We start from the raw sequence: 17,193 nt of genomic DNA on the forward strand, positions 1-17,193 counted from the left end.
TGCTTCACTGAGTTCTTGTACTGTGTTTTTCAGCTCCATCAGGTCGTTAATGTTCTTCTCTAAACTAGTTTTTCTAGTTAGCATTCCGTCTAACCTTTTTTCAAGCTTCTTAACTTCTTTTTATTGGGTTAGATCATGTTACTTTAGTTCAGAGAAGTTTGTTATTGCCCACCTTCTGAAGCATCAATTTGTCAAACTCATTTCCTCTCCAGTTTTGTTCCCTGGATAGCAAGGAGCTGGGATTCCTTAAAGAAGAGGCATTCAGGTTTTTGGAATTTTCAGCATTTTTCCACTGTTTTTTTTCCCATCTTTGTGGATTTATCTTCCTTTGGTCTTTGAGGTTGGTGATCTTTGGGTGGGGTCTCTGATTGGACGTCATTTTTTTTTTTTTTTTTTTTTTTTTTTTTTTTTTTTTTTTTTTTTTTGGTGTTGAAACTACTTATTTCTGTTTGTTAGTTTTGTTATAATAGGCCCCTCTGCTGCAGGTCTGCTGGAGTTTGCTGGAGGTACATTCCAGACCCTGCTTGCCTGGGACTCACCAGCAGAGACTACAGAACAGCAAAGTTTGCTATTATTTTTTCCTCTGGTAGCTTCGTCCCAGAAGGGCACCTGCCAGATGCCAGCCAGACCTCTCTTGTATGAGGTGTCTGTTGGCCTCTACTGGAAGGTGTCTCCCATTCAGGATACACAGGGGTCAGAGAGCCACATGAGGAGGCAATCTGTCACTTACCAGAACTTGAACTCTGTGTTGGGAAATTGGCTGCTCTCTTCAGAGCTGCCAGGCAGGGACGTTAAGGTCTGCTGACGCTGTACCCAATACTTCCCTTTTTCCCAGGTGTTTTGTCCTAGGAAGGTGGGGCTTTATTTTTAAGTCCCTGATGGGCTGCTGCCTTTTTTCAGTGATTCTCTGCCAAGTGAGGACATCTAGTGAGACAGTGCCTGCACCTGCTAAGCTGTGTTGTGCTCTGCCAAGTTCGGATTTCCTGGCAGCTTTGCTTACACTGTGGGGTTGAAACTGCCTACTTGAGCCTCAACAATGGCAGACACCTCTCCATCCACCAAGCTTGAATGACCCAGGTCAAGTTCAGACTACTGTGCTGGCAGTGAGAATTTCAAGCCAGTGCATCTTAGCTTGCTGGTCTCTGTGGGGGTGGGACCCACTGAGCCAGACCACTTGGCTCCTTGGCTTTTCTGGGGAGTGAACAGTCCTGTCTTGCTGGCATCCCAAGCACCAGTGGAGTTTGAAAATAACACTGCTGTGGCTAGCCCACTTTCTGCCCAACGGCCACCTAGTTTTCTGCTGGAAACCCAGGGCCCTGGTGGTTGTGTAGGTACCAGAGGGAATCTCCTGGACTGTGGGTTGTGAAGACCATGGGACAGGTATGGTATCTGGGCCAGAGTGCAGGAAAAAGTCCCTAATGGCTGTTTTTGGCCAGGAGAGGAAATTTCCTGGCTCTTTGCACTTCCCAGGTGATGCAATGCCCCATCCTGCTTCGGCTCACCCTCCTTGGTCTGCATCCATTGTCCAATCAGTCCCAATGAGATAAACCAGGTATCTCAGTTGGAAACATGGAAATCACCCGCTTTCTGCATCAATCTTGCTGGGAGCTGTATGCCAGAATTATTCCTATTTGGCTATATTGCCCTTTCTTATTTGGTTGTTTTTTAAATAAAACTTTTTTTATTTTTAGATTTTGAGTACTAGCTATAGACCAGGTATGATGTAACATAATGTTACTTAGAGTATCTCTACTCCTATTGATGATACTTTATGTCCGTATTATTAACCTCATTTTATAGATGAGAAACTGAGATTCAGAGTAAGTTGTTTGTCTTACTCTGAACATCTTAGAAGTCTTAAAAATAAACATACAAAGAACATCTTAGAAGTCTTCAAATACCTTTTTGTAGTTAGGAAGATTGTGCATGTGTGAAGACAAGGGTTATATGGGAATTATCTGTACTTTCTGCTCAAGTTTGCTGTGAACCTAAAACTGCTCAAAAATTCAACTTTATTAGCTAAGGCAAAACAAAACAGGGTGATATGGCTTGTATCTGTGTTCTCACCCAAATCTAATGTTCAAATGTAGTCTCCAATGTTGGAAGTGGGGTCTGGTGGGAGGTGATTAGGTCATATGGGTGAATCCTTTATAATTGGTTCAGCCCCATCCCTTTGGTGCCATTATTATGATAGAGCTTTCATGAGATGTTTAAAAGTATGTAGCACCTCACCTCTATCTATCCTGCTCTGTCCTTTTGAGATGCCAGCTCCCCCTTTTGCCTTCCATCATGACTGTAAGTTTCTTGAGGCTACCTGAGAAGCCAGCAGCTGCCAGCATTATTCTTCCTGTACCCTAGATGTGAGACATGGAATCAAAGTAGACTATATTGGAGTTTTAAAATTTAATGACTACTCTGCTGGGTTTTGGACTTGGCATGTGGCTGTAGATCCTTCGTTTTTGTTTTTTTTTTTCCCCTTGTGTGTTTGTTTGTTTGTTTTTTGGCTGATTTCTTTTCTTGGAATAGGAGTATTTACTCAATGCTGTACCCCCATTGTATCTTTGAAGTAACTAACTTGCTTTTGATTTTACAGACTCATAGGTGGAAAGGACTAGCCTTGTTTCAGATGAGACTTTGGATTTTGGACTTTTGAGTTAATGCTTGAATGAGTTAAGATTTTAGTGACTGTTGATAAGGGATGATTGTGTTTTGCAATGTGAGCACAGGAAATTTGGGAGGGACCAGGGGTGGAATGGTATGGTTTGGACCTGTATCCCCACCTATGTTGAACTGCAATCCCCAGCTTTGGAAGTGGGGCTTGGTGGGAGGTGATTAGATCATGGGAGTAGATTCTTCACAAATGGCTTAGCACCATTTCTTTGGTGCAGTTCTCATGATAAAGTTCTCATGAGATCTGATGGTTTAAAAATATGTGGTGTCTCCCCTCTTACTCTTTCTCCTGCTGCAGCCATGAGAGGCTACCCACTCCACCTTTGAATTCCACCATGATTGTAATTTTCCTAAGCCTCCCAAGAAGCTTAGTAGATGGCAGCATTATGCTTCCTGTACAGCCTATTGAACCATGAGCCCATTAAAGCTTCATATATATATATATATATATATATATATATATATATATATATGTGAATTACCAAGTTTCAGGCATTTCTTTATAGCAATCTGAGTACTGACTAATACACTGGTGATGTAGATAATGAAAAATGAAACAAGTTTGTTCAACTGCAAAGCCTGTAGAGGAAGCAATAGTTGATGTAAATTTGTATGATTACAAAACCCATTATTCTTTTCAGTGTACCAATGACTCTCAGAGTGTGGTCCAGGTACCTCCAGGAGTTCATGAGACTTCCAGAGGTTTCATGAAGTCAAAACTATTTTCAATATAGGACCTACTAAACTTTAATTTGGATTTTTAAAAAATATTTTGGTATTTCCGCTCTTGGGCAAAAGTAACTGTATCTGAGCACGAATTATGGCAGTGGTACTAAACTGTAATAGTAGTCACTGTATTCTTCAATTCTACACACTCACAGTAAAATTTCAAAGTCAGTTTCCACTAGAAATGTTCTTGATTAAACAATTAAAATTATTATAATTGTATTATATTTCAACCTGGAGTACAGAGTCACTTAATATTCTTTTTAACAAAATGGGAAGTACACATAAAGCATGTCTGCAGCATGAAGAAGTATGGTGATTGCCTTGAGGAAAAAACACTTGTGTGTTTGACTTGCAAGCCAATCTAGTCATTTTTCTTATGGAATTGAACCTAAAGGAACAATTAACAGAAAAACTAGTTATTCAGACTTAGGCATTTTGCAGACTTTTTATTTTTTCAAAAATGAATTAAGTGAGCTTGTCACATCAAGACAAACTGAAAATATTTATTACCAGTGATAAAATTTGAGCTTTCAAATGAAAATTATAGTTTTGGAAAGCTTCTGTCTATCACGGTGAGCTTGACAGCTTCTAAATACTTAAAAGCTGTTCTAATGAAATCATTGGTGATATTAAGTCAAGTGATTGTTATTGTTAGATCTGCATAGCTCAGTGAATCCGTACAGATGTCCAAAACATGATGTTACAGAATCATGTTAAAAGATGCATTCAAAGTGTAAGACAGAGACTTCTGATATATGACCTGGTATATATATATGAAAGAGCTTGGAAGTTGTAATTCCATCCTCACAACAAGTAAAAAGCTGAACAGACTTGAAAACAACAACCCTTCATAGATCTGTCAGATAATTGAGGTCATGAGACCAATTGCTAGCCCCAAATTGTAGAGACAGAGAGGCAAATTCAGAGAATCACTTCTTACCAATACAGAAACCCACAAGCAGAAATCCTTGTAGGAGTCCGTACTGGGTGAGGAAAACCTGAACAAAGAACTCTTCTTGGTTCTCACAATGAAGATCAAAGAGAAATACCTGTGAGCTTCTAGCAATGGGAGGAGGAAAGTAGGTAGCCCTTCGGAACTATGTCAGAGGATTCTGTTATTCTTACAAATGTTCTAAAAAGAAACTATTTTACCAGAGCCTAACCTATTGGGGTTTGATGAATCTAACTGACTGGAGGGAAGGAAAGTACCCAGGTCCAGTGCCTTCTAGCCATCCTGTTTCACCTAAGAAGACGATAAAACTGTGTAGCATTTGTAAAGTTCACAATGCAAGGGGACATGCCCATTAAAATACTGAGCTGTTATCATAGGACTGTAGAACGTTTCCCCTTCCCCTACATCTTACAACCACATCACTAAAGGCCTATTTACTGCAGTTTCTTTTAAACAGTGCATTATGTCCACCTTTCAACAAAAGATTACAAGGTATATTACAGGACACACACACAAAAATAACAGTTTGAAGAGACAAAGCAAGCATCAGCACCATAGTTAGCTATGGCAGAAATTATGGAATTCTCACATCAGCAATTTAAAATAACTATGATTGTGAATACTGTTGCAATGAACATGCACATGCATGTATCTTTGTAATAGAATCATTTATATTACATGTTCACAGGGAGGGAAAGGACACACACTGGGGCCTGTTGGGAGGTGGGGTGGATGTAGGGAGAGCATTAGAAAAATAGCTAATACATGCTGGGCTCAATACTTAGGCAATGGGTTGACAGATACAGCTAACCACTATGGCATACATGTACCTATGTATCAAACCTGCACATCCTGCTCATGAACCCCAGAACTAAAAATTAAAAAAATAAATAAATAAAAACTGTGATTATTATGTTAAGGGTTCTAATGGAAAAATAGACAACATATAACAATAGGTGAGTAATGTAAGCAGAGACATGGAAGTTCTAATAATCAAAAAGAAATGCTGAAGAGAAAACAATATTGTAACAAATGAAGAATGCTTTTAATGGGCCTATTAATAGACTGGGTATGGTTTAGAAAAGACGTTCTGAGCTTGAGGATATGTCAGTAGAAAACTGCAAAACTGAAAAGTGAAAAGAAGAAAGACTGAAGAAAATAGAGCAGAGAATCACTTTTTGGCCTTTTGGCTAAGGCAGATCAAGTGAAAATGGAGCAGAATATCTAAGAATTTTGCCACAACTACAGAAGAGAGAAATTGAAGAGATTTGTAAAAGTATAAAACAGTATCACTTTTATCATTAAAATTTTGTGAAGGATAAACTTTTTAAATATTAACATATAATGGGTTTGTTATTTGTTTTTTACAGGCAATGAAACATTTATTTTTGCATAGGAGTTTTTGATATTTCAAAGTGAGACAACGTTTCAGTTAACCAGCAGTAAGTCAAAGTCTGCACTATAAATATATTGATAAGAATTCCATTTAATGGAACATCAATATCTGGATAGAAGCTTGTTGCTGTACTGAAATCCTCTTTTTATTTATTTATTTATTAAATTGCATTTTAGGTTTTGGGGTACATGTGAAGAACTTGCAAGATTGTTGCATAGGTACACACATGGCAGTGTGATTTGCTGCCTTCCTCCTCATCACCTATATCTGGCATTTCTCCCCATGCTATCTCTCCCCAACTCCCCACCCCTCGCTGTCCCTCCCCTATTTCCCCCCAACAGACCCCAGTGTGTAGTGCTCCCCTCCCTGTGTCCATGTGTTCTCATTGTTCAACACCCACCTGTGAGTGAGAACATGCGGTGTTTGATTTTCTGTTCTTGTGTCAGTTTGCTGAGAATGATGGTTTCCAGGTTCATCCATGTCCTTGTAAAGTACATGAACTCATCATTTTTTATGGCTGCATAGTGTTCCATGGTGTATATGTGCCACGTTTTCCCTGTCCAGTCTATCATTGATGGGCATTTGGGTTGGTTCCAGGTCTTTGCTGTTGTAAATAGTGCTGCAGTGAACATTCATTGGGTTTATTATTGTTATTGAAAATATATTAATAACTAAAAATTGTTCTATTATAATATAGTTACTATTAATAGAATTTACATAAGCAAAAGTTCTTTGGAGTCTTGTAGATTTTCAAGAGTGTAAACGGATTCTGAGACTAAAAAGATTGAGAACCATTATACTATACCATGTTGCCTTATGCATCCTACTAGCCATCTAACCAAGATTTAGCAATTATGCCTCCTTTGTTCATAAGTTGTTAAAATTTTTGAGAAGAAAATGATAAAATGGAACTTTTACTGGTATGTTCCTAGATACATTTCTCCAAGTTGACATGAATTCATTAATCTTACACTTTCTTTGTAATCTACTAATTACAAATTCATCTAACTTTGGGTTATCTTAAAAATATGTTAAATATTTAACTGAGCAAGATATAGTATATCTTTGATGTGTGTTAACTCTTTCACTCTAATCAACCAAAACAGGTTAACTTGGCATTACTAGTTTTGTTGCGTTCCTGCTGGCTACTACCAATTTTCTTTCTAGGTTATTCATGACCCATCTATAATAGTAATTTATTCTAGAATTTTTCTGGGCTTTCATGTTACTTTTGACATTCTATAGTTTATATATAGTTGTTGGTTTTTCCCTTTCCTCCATTTTAGAAAAGCCAGAACATGTTATATACAGTGTTAAGGTACCTTTTCTATTTTCAAAGTCATATTAGCTTTTTTGTGTGTCTGAGTTCATAATGTGTCTAGTCCTGGAAATTATGTTATTTTAGAATAGCTGGATATTCCTTTACTCTGCCCTCATATATCATAATGTCTTTCAGTTCTTTCATAACCATTATTGTTCACCCTTTCTACTTTGATAATCATTTTTTTTTTTTTTTTTTGTAGAGGAAATGAAACAAATGGAGTTTGAATAGTCCTGCTTTTTCATCTGATAACATGATACTGCATTTTGAAAAGAGCCCATTACTTACATTGAACATTTTGGTCTGACTCTACCTTTAATGAGTCATTTTACAAAGGTGTATTGTTTATCACCTTTGTAACCCTTATGTAATTCTAGACCTTAGCCTTAATACAATTCTTAGAGTTATTTTGCTGTGACTTTTATATTCTCATCTTTTTTCAAATGTCCCTTTTTCCATTTTTATATATCTTTCTTTTAAATATGAATTCATTAAAGAGCTGCAAAAAGGCTGTTTGATGGGTCGTATGTCTTGTTTAAACACCATTTTGTTTTTTATCAGGATCCTTTAAAATTATTTTGTGAAAATTTTGCTTTTGAAAAATGCCTTTCTTAAACCAGCTCTTGGAACATGTTTTCATCTCATTTATTAAGTACCTGTTATGAATGAGGGAGAAATTTCAAACTTTTAAACTGGGACCCATAGTTAGAAATGCATTTTACAATTGTGTCCTAGTACACACACACACACACACACACATACACACACACATACACACACACACACACACACACACACACACACACAAAGAAAACTGGAACAGAAGTTTAGAAAATAATTTTATTGTGTCAGTCAAAGACCAATCAAGAGATATTAGTAGAAACTACGAAGTAATTTGAACAGGGAAAGTTAGTATAAGGAATTAACAACTATAAGAAAAGACTGGAGTAGTGGGAGACTGACTAAGAGATAAAGGGAACTCTGAAAAGTACAGGAATAGGGGAATATGGCAAAATGGTTGAATGGGAACAGCTGCGGTCTGCAGCTTCCAGCAAAACCAATGCAGAAGGCAGGTGATTTCAGTATTTCCAACTGATGTACACTGCTCATCTCATTGGGACCGGTTAGGCAGTGGCTGCAGCTCACAGACGGTGAGCAGAAATGGGGTGGGGTGTTGCGTCACCTGGGAAGTGCAAGGGGCTGGAGACCTCCCTTCCCCAGCCAAGGCAAACCCTGAAGGACTGTGCTATCAGGCCCAGATACTACACTTCTTCCAGTTTTTGTAATCCATAGAACAGGAGATTCCCTCATGCCGACACCACCAGGGCCCTGGGTTTCAAGCACAAAACTGGGTGGCTGATGAGGCAGACACAGAGCTAGCTGCAGCAATGTTTTTTTTTTTTCTTTGTACCCCAGTGGCACCTGGAAATCTAGCAAAACAATTGTTTACTCTCCTGGAATGGGGGCTGAAACCAGGGAGTCAAGTGGTCTTGCTCAGTGAGTCCCACTCCCACAGAGTTCAGCAAGCTAAAAACCACAGGCTTGAAATACTTGCTGTCAGCACAGCAGTCTCAAGTTTACCTGGTATGATCGTGCATGGTGGGGGGAGGGGCATCTGTCATTACTGAGACTTGAGTAGGCGACTTTCCCCTGACCCTGCTGAGGACTGGGTGGAACTAAACACAGAGAGGCAAAGTGACTATAGCCAGATTGCTTTACTACACTACATTCCTCTTCACTGGGCAATGCATCTCTGAAAGAAAAGCAGAAGCCCCTGTGGCTTATAAATAAAACTTCTGTCTCCTTGGAACAGAGCACGCTGGGGAAGGGGTGGCTGTGCACACACATTTGGTAGACTTAAATGTTCCTGCTTGCTGACTCTGAAGACAGCAGCAGATCCTGACAAGGAGGGTTCTCTTATTACAGTGCTTGAGCTCTACTAACGGACAGACTACCTCCTCAAGTGGGTCCCTGACCCCCATGCCTTTTGACTGGGAGAAACCTCCCAATAGTTTGAAAGATACCTCATACAGGAGACCTCAAGCTGGCATTGTGCCAGTTCCACTCTTGGATAAAGCTTCCAAAGGAAGGAGCAGGCAGCAATCTTTGCGTTCCTCAGGTTCTGCTGGTGATACGCAGGCAAATACAGCCTGCAGTGGCCCTTCAGCATATGGCAGCAGACCTGCAGAAGAGGATCCTGACTGTTGGAAGAAATACTAACAAACAAAAAGCAATAACTTCAATATCAAGGAAAAGGACCCCCTCACACACAAACCTTATCCAAAGATCATCAGCCTCAAAGATGAAAGGTAGACAAATCCACAAAGATAAGGAGAAACCACATCACAAAAATGCTGGAAATTCCAAAAACTAGAGTGCCTTTTCTCCTCCAAATGATTTGAACTTATCTCTAGCAAGGGCACAAAACTGGACAGGGAATGAGATTGACAAATTGACAAAAGTAGGCTTCAGAAAGTGGGTAATCCCAAACTCCTCTGAGCAAAAGGAGCATGTCCTAACCCAATACAAGGAAGCTAAGAACCTTCACAAAAGGTTACAGGAATTACAAACTAGAATGACCAGTTTAGAGAATAATATAAATTGCGTGATGGTGATTTATGTGAAAAACACAGCATGAGAAGTTCACAAAGCATACACAAGTATCAATAGACAAATCAATCAGGTGGAAGAAAGGATATCAGAGGTTGAATATCAGCTTAATTAAATAAAGCATGAAGAGAAGATTAGAGAAAAAAAAATTAAAATGAATGAACACAGCCTCCAAGAAATATGGGACTATGTGAAAAGACCAAACCTATGATTGATTGGCATCCTGAAAGTGATTGGAAGGATGGAACCAAGTTGGAAAACACGTCAGGATATTAATTGTGAGAAGTTCTGCAACCTAGCAAGCCAGGGCAACATTCAAATTCAGAAAACACCATTAAGATACTCCTTTAGAAGGGCTAGTTGCCGCAATTAAAATCACAGAGTGGCAAGTTGGATAAAGAGTCAGGAACCATCAGTGTGCTGTATTTAGGAGTCCCATCTCACATGCAAAGACACACATAGGCTCCAAATAAAGGGAAGAAGGAATATTTATCAGGAAAATGGAAAAAAAGCAGGGGTTGCAATCCTAGTCTTTGATAAAACAGATTTTAACAAAGATTAAAAAGACAAAGAAGGAAGGACATTACATAATGGTAAAGGGATCAATGCAACAAGAGCTAACTATTGTAAATATATATGCACCAAATACAGGAACACCCAGATTCATAAAAGAAGTTCTTTGAGACCTACAAAGCGACTTAGACTCCCACACAATAATAGTGGGAGATTTTAACACTCCACTGTCAATATTAGATAGATCAGCGAGACAGAAAATTAAGAATAATATTCAGGACTTGAACTCAGCTATTGACAAAGCAGACCTAATAAACATCTATAGGACTCTCCAATCCAAATCAACAGAACATATATAATATATATTTTTCTCAGGACCATATAGTACTTACTGAAAATCAACCACACATAATTGGAAGTAAAATACTTCTCAGCAAATGCAGAAGAATGGAAATCATAACAGTCTCTCAGACCACAGTGCAATCAAATTAGAACTCGGGATTAAGAAACTCACTCAAAACTGCACATCCATGTGGAAACTGAATGACGTACTTCTGAATGACTACTGGATAAATAACAAAATTAAGTCAGAAATAAATAAGTCATTTGAAACGAATGAGAGCAAGGATATGACATACCAGAATCTCTGAGACACAGCTAAAGCAGTGTTTAGGGAGAAATTTATAGCACTAAATGCCCAAAAGAGAAAGCAGGAAATATCTAAATTTGACACCCTGGCATCACATTAAAAGAACTAGAGAAACAAGAGCAAACAAATTAAAATGCTAGCAGAAGACAAGAAATAATGAAGATCAGAGAAGAACTGAAGGAGATAGAGACACGCAAAAAAATCCTTCAAAATACAGGTATTGATCAACTTACGACCTATGCAACTTACGACCATTCGACTTTATGACCACAATTGCTAGCCACGACTGCTCTGCGTCTGGCAGTGCAAACGTTGCCCAGCTGGGCATACAACAATGCAGACCAGCTTCTAGCAGCACTACCATCTTCGTGTGCACCATTTCAACTGTTATCCCAGACTCGGTACAGCAATTTGTGTTTTACGTCTTGGATATTTTTCATTAAACCCCTCCCAAGATGTCTACCAAGAGGAAATTGTCTTTGTCTACACCTCAGCCTGCCAAGAAGGAAAGAAAGGCCATCGATCTCGACACAAAAATGAAGCTAATTAAGCAGTACGAAGGAGGAAAGAAAGTGAATGTGATCGCACGTGATATGAAGTTATCACACTCGACTGTGTCGACGATTTTGAAAGATAAAGAAGGAATTCGTGAAGCTCTGAAAGGTTCTGCACCCATGCAATCAACAGTTATAACAAAGCAACGAAGTGGGCCCATCCACGAAATGGAGAAATTGCTATATATTTGGATGGAAGATCAAATTCAAAAATGGACACCATTAAGCCTTTTTACTGTGCAGATGAAGGGGAGAATTCTATTTCAGACTCTGAAGGAGCATGCTGGAAAAGATTACAGTCAAGAATTTGTAGCAGGCACTGGCTGGTTCCAGAGATTCAAGAAAAGATTCCAAATGCATAATGTTCGAGTGACTGGAGAAGCAGCGAGTGTGGATGAGGAAGGAGCACATAAGTTTGTTGATAGTCTGGATGAATTAATTACAGGTGAGGGATATCTTGCAGAACAGATTTTCAACGTTGATGAATTTACAAATGAAGAGCTAATCGAACTGGAAGAAGAAAGAGTGGTTGAAGAAGAAAGAAGAGAAGCAGAGAAAGAAGAGGAGGAGCCAGAAAGAAAGTTCACCACTAAGGGATTATCAGACGGTTTATCTTTACTGAATAAACTTCTTATACATTTTGAAGCAATGGACCCAAGCATCGAATGATTTGCAAGGATTGAACAGATGGTGCATGATGTGTTTCGTCTGTATTTTGAAATTTATGAAGAAAAAAAGAAACATACAATTCAGACAAAGCTCACCATGTTTATGAAAAAAACAACTCCGGTAACCCCAACTGCTGCCTCAGATGACGACATCAATGATCCGCAGCCAAGCACCAGCAGCCAATAAAATGTTTCATACATGTTTCATAAAATGTTTCATATATGTTTCATACATATATTTTGATATGTTTTGCAATTGGGAAAATGTTTCCTATGGTATTTTTTACACCTTTATTTTGTATTTTTGTATGCACCTGTATTTTGTAATTTTGTATGTTTTGCAAATATTAAACTAGTTGTACTGGTAATGCAGTGTTTTACTTAAACCTGACAAATGTAAAAATAAGAAACAAAATGGTGTAGAGATGATAAAAATGGCATAAAATGAACAAAGAAAATTATGATATATAACAATAAAGAAAGAAAATTATGATAAAATATGACTTAAAGATTTTTGTAACATCTTTTCATAGTACTGTACATATAACCTACTCAACTTACAACCAAATCGTGTTACGACCGGTCTGTTGGAACCAATCGTGATCGTAAGTTGAGCACTAGCTGTGTCAATGAATCCAGGAACTAGTTTTGTGAAAAGATTAACAAACTAGATAGACCAATATCCAAAATGATGAATTGGACATTACCACTGATCCCACAGAAATACAAACTACCATCAGAGAATACTATAAACACCTCTATGCAAATAAACTAGAAACTATATAAGAAATGGATAAATTCCTGGACACATACACTCTCCCAAGACTAAACAAAAAAGAATTTGAATCCCTGAATAGACCAATAACAAGTACTGAAATTGAGGCAGTAATTAACAGCCTACCAACCAGAAAAGCACAGGACTAGATAGATTCACACTCGAATTTTTTCAGAGGTACTAAAAGGAGCTGATACCATTTCTTCTGAAACTATTTCCAACAATAGAAAAAGAGGGAGTTTTCCCTAACTCATTTTAAGAGGCCAGCATCATCCTGATACTAAAACCTGGCAGAGACACAACAAGAAAAGAAAGGTTTAGGCCAATATTCCTGATGAACATCAATGTGAAAATCCTTAGTAAAATACTGGCAAACTCAACCCAGCAGTACATCAAAAATCTTCTCCACCAGGATCAAGTCAGCTTCGTTCCTGGGATGTCAGTCTGGTTCAACATATACAAATCAATGAACATAATCCATCACATAAACAACCAATGACAAAAAACACATGATTATCTCAATAGGTTCAAAAAAAGCCCTTCAATAAAATTCAACACCCCATTGGCTCAGCCCAGAAACACCTGAATCTGATAAGCAACTTCAGCAAAATCTCAGGATACAAAATCAACAGGCAAAAATCACGGACATTCTTATACACCAATAATAGACAAGCAGAGAGCCAAATCATTAGTGAACTCCCATTCAAAATTGCTACAAAGAGAATAAAATACCTAGAAATAGGGCTTACAAGAGACATGAAGGACATCTTCAAGGATAAACACAAACCACTGCTCAAGGAAATAAGAGAGAACATAAACACATGGAAAAACATTCCATGTTCATGTATAGGAAGAATCAGTATTGTGAAAATGGCCATACTGCTCAAAGTATTTATAGATTTATTGCTATTCTCATTAAGCTACTATTGACTTTCTTCATAGAATTAGAAAAAAAAATACTTTAAATTTTATATGGAACCAAAAAAGAGCTCGTATAGCAACATCAATCCTAAGCAAAAAGAACAAAGCAGAAAACATCATGCTACCTGACTAAAAACTATACTACAGGCTACAGTAACTAAAACAGCATGGCACTGGTGTGAAAACAGATATATAGGCCAATGGAACAGAACAGAGGCCTCAGAAATAACACCACATGTCTACAACTATCTGATTTTTGACAAACCTGATAAAAGCAATGGGGAAAGGATTTCCTGTTTAATAAATCATGCTGGGAAAACTTGCTAGCCATATGCAGAAAACTGAAACTGGACCCTTTTTTTATACCTTAGAAAAAAATTAACAACATGGATTACAGACTTAAACATAAAACCTAAAACCATAAAAACCTTAGAAGAAAACCTAAGCAATACCATTCAGGACATAGGCATGTTCAAAGACTTTATGACTAAAACCCCAAAAGCAACTTCAACAAGAGCCAACATTGACAAATGGGATCTAATTAAACTAAAGAGTTTCTTCTCAGCAAAAGAAATTAGTATCAGAGTGTACAGACAACCTCCAGAATGGGAAAAAAAATTTTGAAATCTATCTATCTGACAAAAGTCTAGTATCCTGAATCTACAATGCATTTAAAAGTATTTACCAAAAAAAAAAAAAAAAAAAAAAATACAACCCTATCAAAAAATGGATGAAGGATATGAACAGACACTTCTCAAAAGAACACATTTATGTGTATGACAATCTTATTAAAAAAGCCCATCATCTCTGGTCTTTAGATAAATGCAAATTAAAACCACAATTAGATACCATCTCATGTCAGTTAGAATGGTGATTATTAAAAAGTTTGGAAATAACAGATGCTGGTGAGGATGCAGAGTAATAGGAGCACTTTTACACCATTGGTGGGAGTGTAAATTAGTTCAACACTGTGGAAAACAGTGGGGTGATTTCTCAGGGATCTAGAAACAAAAATACCATTTGACCCAGCAATTTCATTACTGGGTATCTACCCAAAGGATTAGAAATAATTCTACTGCAAAGACACATGCACACGTATGTTTATTGCAGCACTATTTACAATAGCAAAGACTTGGAGCCAACCCAAATGCATATCAATAATAGACTTGATAAAGAAAATGTGGCACATATACACTGTGGAAAACTATGCAACCATAAAAAATAATGAGTTCATTTCCTTTTCAAAGACATGGATGAAGCTGGAAACCATCATCCTCAGCAAACCAACACAGGAACAGAAAACCAAACACCACAAGTCCTCACTCATAGGTAGGAGTTGAACAATGAGAACACATGGACACAAGTAGAGAAACATCACACACTGGGGCCTGTCAGGGGGTAGACATCAAGGGGAGGGAGGCCATTAGAACAAATACATAATACATGCCCAGCTTAAAACCTAGATGACTGGTTGATAGGAGCAGCAAACACCCATGCCACGTGTATGCCCATATAATCAACATACACATTCAGCACGTGTCCCAGAATTTATATTAATTTTTTTTAAAAAAATTAGAAAATGAGTTCAGGAATAGCAGACATAGGGAGCAGCTACTACTCTTAGTGCTGGGATGGAATGCCCATGGAAGGAATAAACCTAGAAGACCATCTTTCTTCTGGCCCAGACTGAGATCTGGACATTGTTGGAAGGGTCATTATCATGACTCACTGGTTGATAGAGAAGTTAGCTGAGATGCTACACTGAAATGACTCACAGAGAATCTGGGGAAATTGCTTTCTGGAATGCTAGGGGGAATCATTCCTGAAGAGGTACCCTGCTTTGGAGCCTACTACAAAGCTACCTGAGGAGGTACTAGGGGAAGCTATTTATGGGGAGGTGTCCTTCAAGCAACTTTTGTTGGGAAACCACTTGGGTTTTGATAGAGAAGCAGTTTATGGGAAGAAGCTGCACTGATGGCACTCTATGCCTAAAGGGTTGTCAGAGAGAAGCTTCCCATGGGAATATGCTGCATCTGCTTTTCACCATTTATTGAGCAAGGGTGCTGAGATCTCCTGGAACTGAAGGCAATAAACTGATAACTGGCATTTTATCCTTATTATGTGCAGTGCTCTCTGATATCTTTTATTCTATTTCATTTTTTAAAACAAAGTGTGTTGCTCTTAATTGATTTAATTGGTTTTGACATGTAGTTTAGAAAATAATGAGGTAAAATATATAGAGAGATATAAGCAATGGTCCTTGACTTTGGGGAGTATAAAACCCAATATTCCAAGAGAATATTTTCATAAAGAAATGAAATGCAAGGTAATATAGATAGAGGGCTGCACAAATACTATGGTAGGTTTTATGGGCATCCACTAATCAATAGCTTTGAAAGGAATAAATTAGGTAAGTAGATAAATTGGTAGATATAGTAATGAATTAGATAAGTAGAGAGGTTTGTGGAGGGCATTGTGCTTTGACTTAAGCAAGTGTATGGATTGCCATTACAGAATTGTAAATATGGCCATGACTTGGTCAGACTTGCATTTCATTTTTGTTTTAATTTACTTTTTATGTGTATTGTTCTGTGGGTAGTTTTGAGGATGAATTTGAAGAAGACAAGATCAGAGGAAGGGAAATTGTATAGGAGGTATTATAGTTCTTAAAGGAGATGAATGCCTAAACCTGAGTATAGGTAATCGTAATAGAGAGGGAAGAAAGGACTTGGGATTACATTGGTAAAACCATTAGGTATTGGTTCTTGATTTAACAAGAATACATGGATTGAGGTAGTTTTAAGAGTCCCAAGTTCTTGTTTGCAGAGACTGGAGAGATAATGAGCAGATATCACATGGGAAGGACCAAGTAAGACAGAAAGATGATATATTTAGGTTGGTGAATAATAGTAATTGTAATTTGAGCTAACATGAACTGAGCACTTACCACACTGCTGTCATGTCTTAAGCAATTTACATGTATTAATTAATTTAAACCTCATAGCATCCTATAAGGTAGGTAAAATTATTAGTATTTCCATTTTCATATAAGATTATGTAACTTTTTCAGGGTCACACAGCACAAGTTGAAGCCGAGATTCAAACTCATTCTGGTTCCAGAGCCTGTGAAGTGACTATGGAAGACATTCACGTGGAGATGGATACTCATATGAATGTAGGTTGAGATTGGAGATCTAGATATGGAAGCCATTAGTAACTTAGTTGCTAGTTTAAAAAAGAAGAGGTGAATGAGATCACCTGGGAAGTATATTAAAGAGTTCCAAAAGTTAAGAGGTGGCCAGATTAGGAAGGACCTTGACTGAAAAACTTTGCATGTTTAGCTCTTGATAGTGGAATGCTACTAGAACTTCTTAACTCACAAGGAGATGATGTGCAAATATGGCTGTAAATGTAGGCTAAAGCTTTGTAGGGCAG

General features: G+C 37.9%; 1 protein-coding gene across 5 annotated transcripts in view; it reads left to right on the top strand.

Annotated features, from left to right (window-relative positions):
* ZC3H12B (zinc finger CCCH-type containing 12B) overlaps positions 1–17,193 on the top strand; it is a 523,339-nt gene that overhangs the window by 93,086 nt on the left and 413,060 nt on the right. For 3 of the 5 annotated variants that reach the window (XM_074391748.1, XM_074391747.1, XM_074391749.1), the window contains exon 3: positions 16,829–16,933. The exons of 1 other annotated variant lie outside the window; for it this stretch is intronic. The gene's annotated coding sequence lies outside the window, so the exon portion shown is untranslated. Of the gene's footprint in view, positions 1–3,167; positions 5,794–16,828; positions 16,934–17,193 lie in introns of those variants that run through there. One more of the 5 variants, XM_074391750.1, reaches the window with a different exon arrangement.

This window comes from Saimiri boliviensis, chromosome X (assembly GCF_048565385.1).
Source record: "Saimiri boliviensis isolate mSaiBol1 chromosome X, mSaiBol1.pri, whole genome shotgun sequence".
NCBI classification, from domain to species: Eukaryota; Metazoa; Chordata; class Mammalia; order Primates; family Cebidae; genus Saimiri; species Saimiri boliviensis.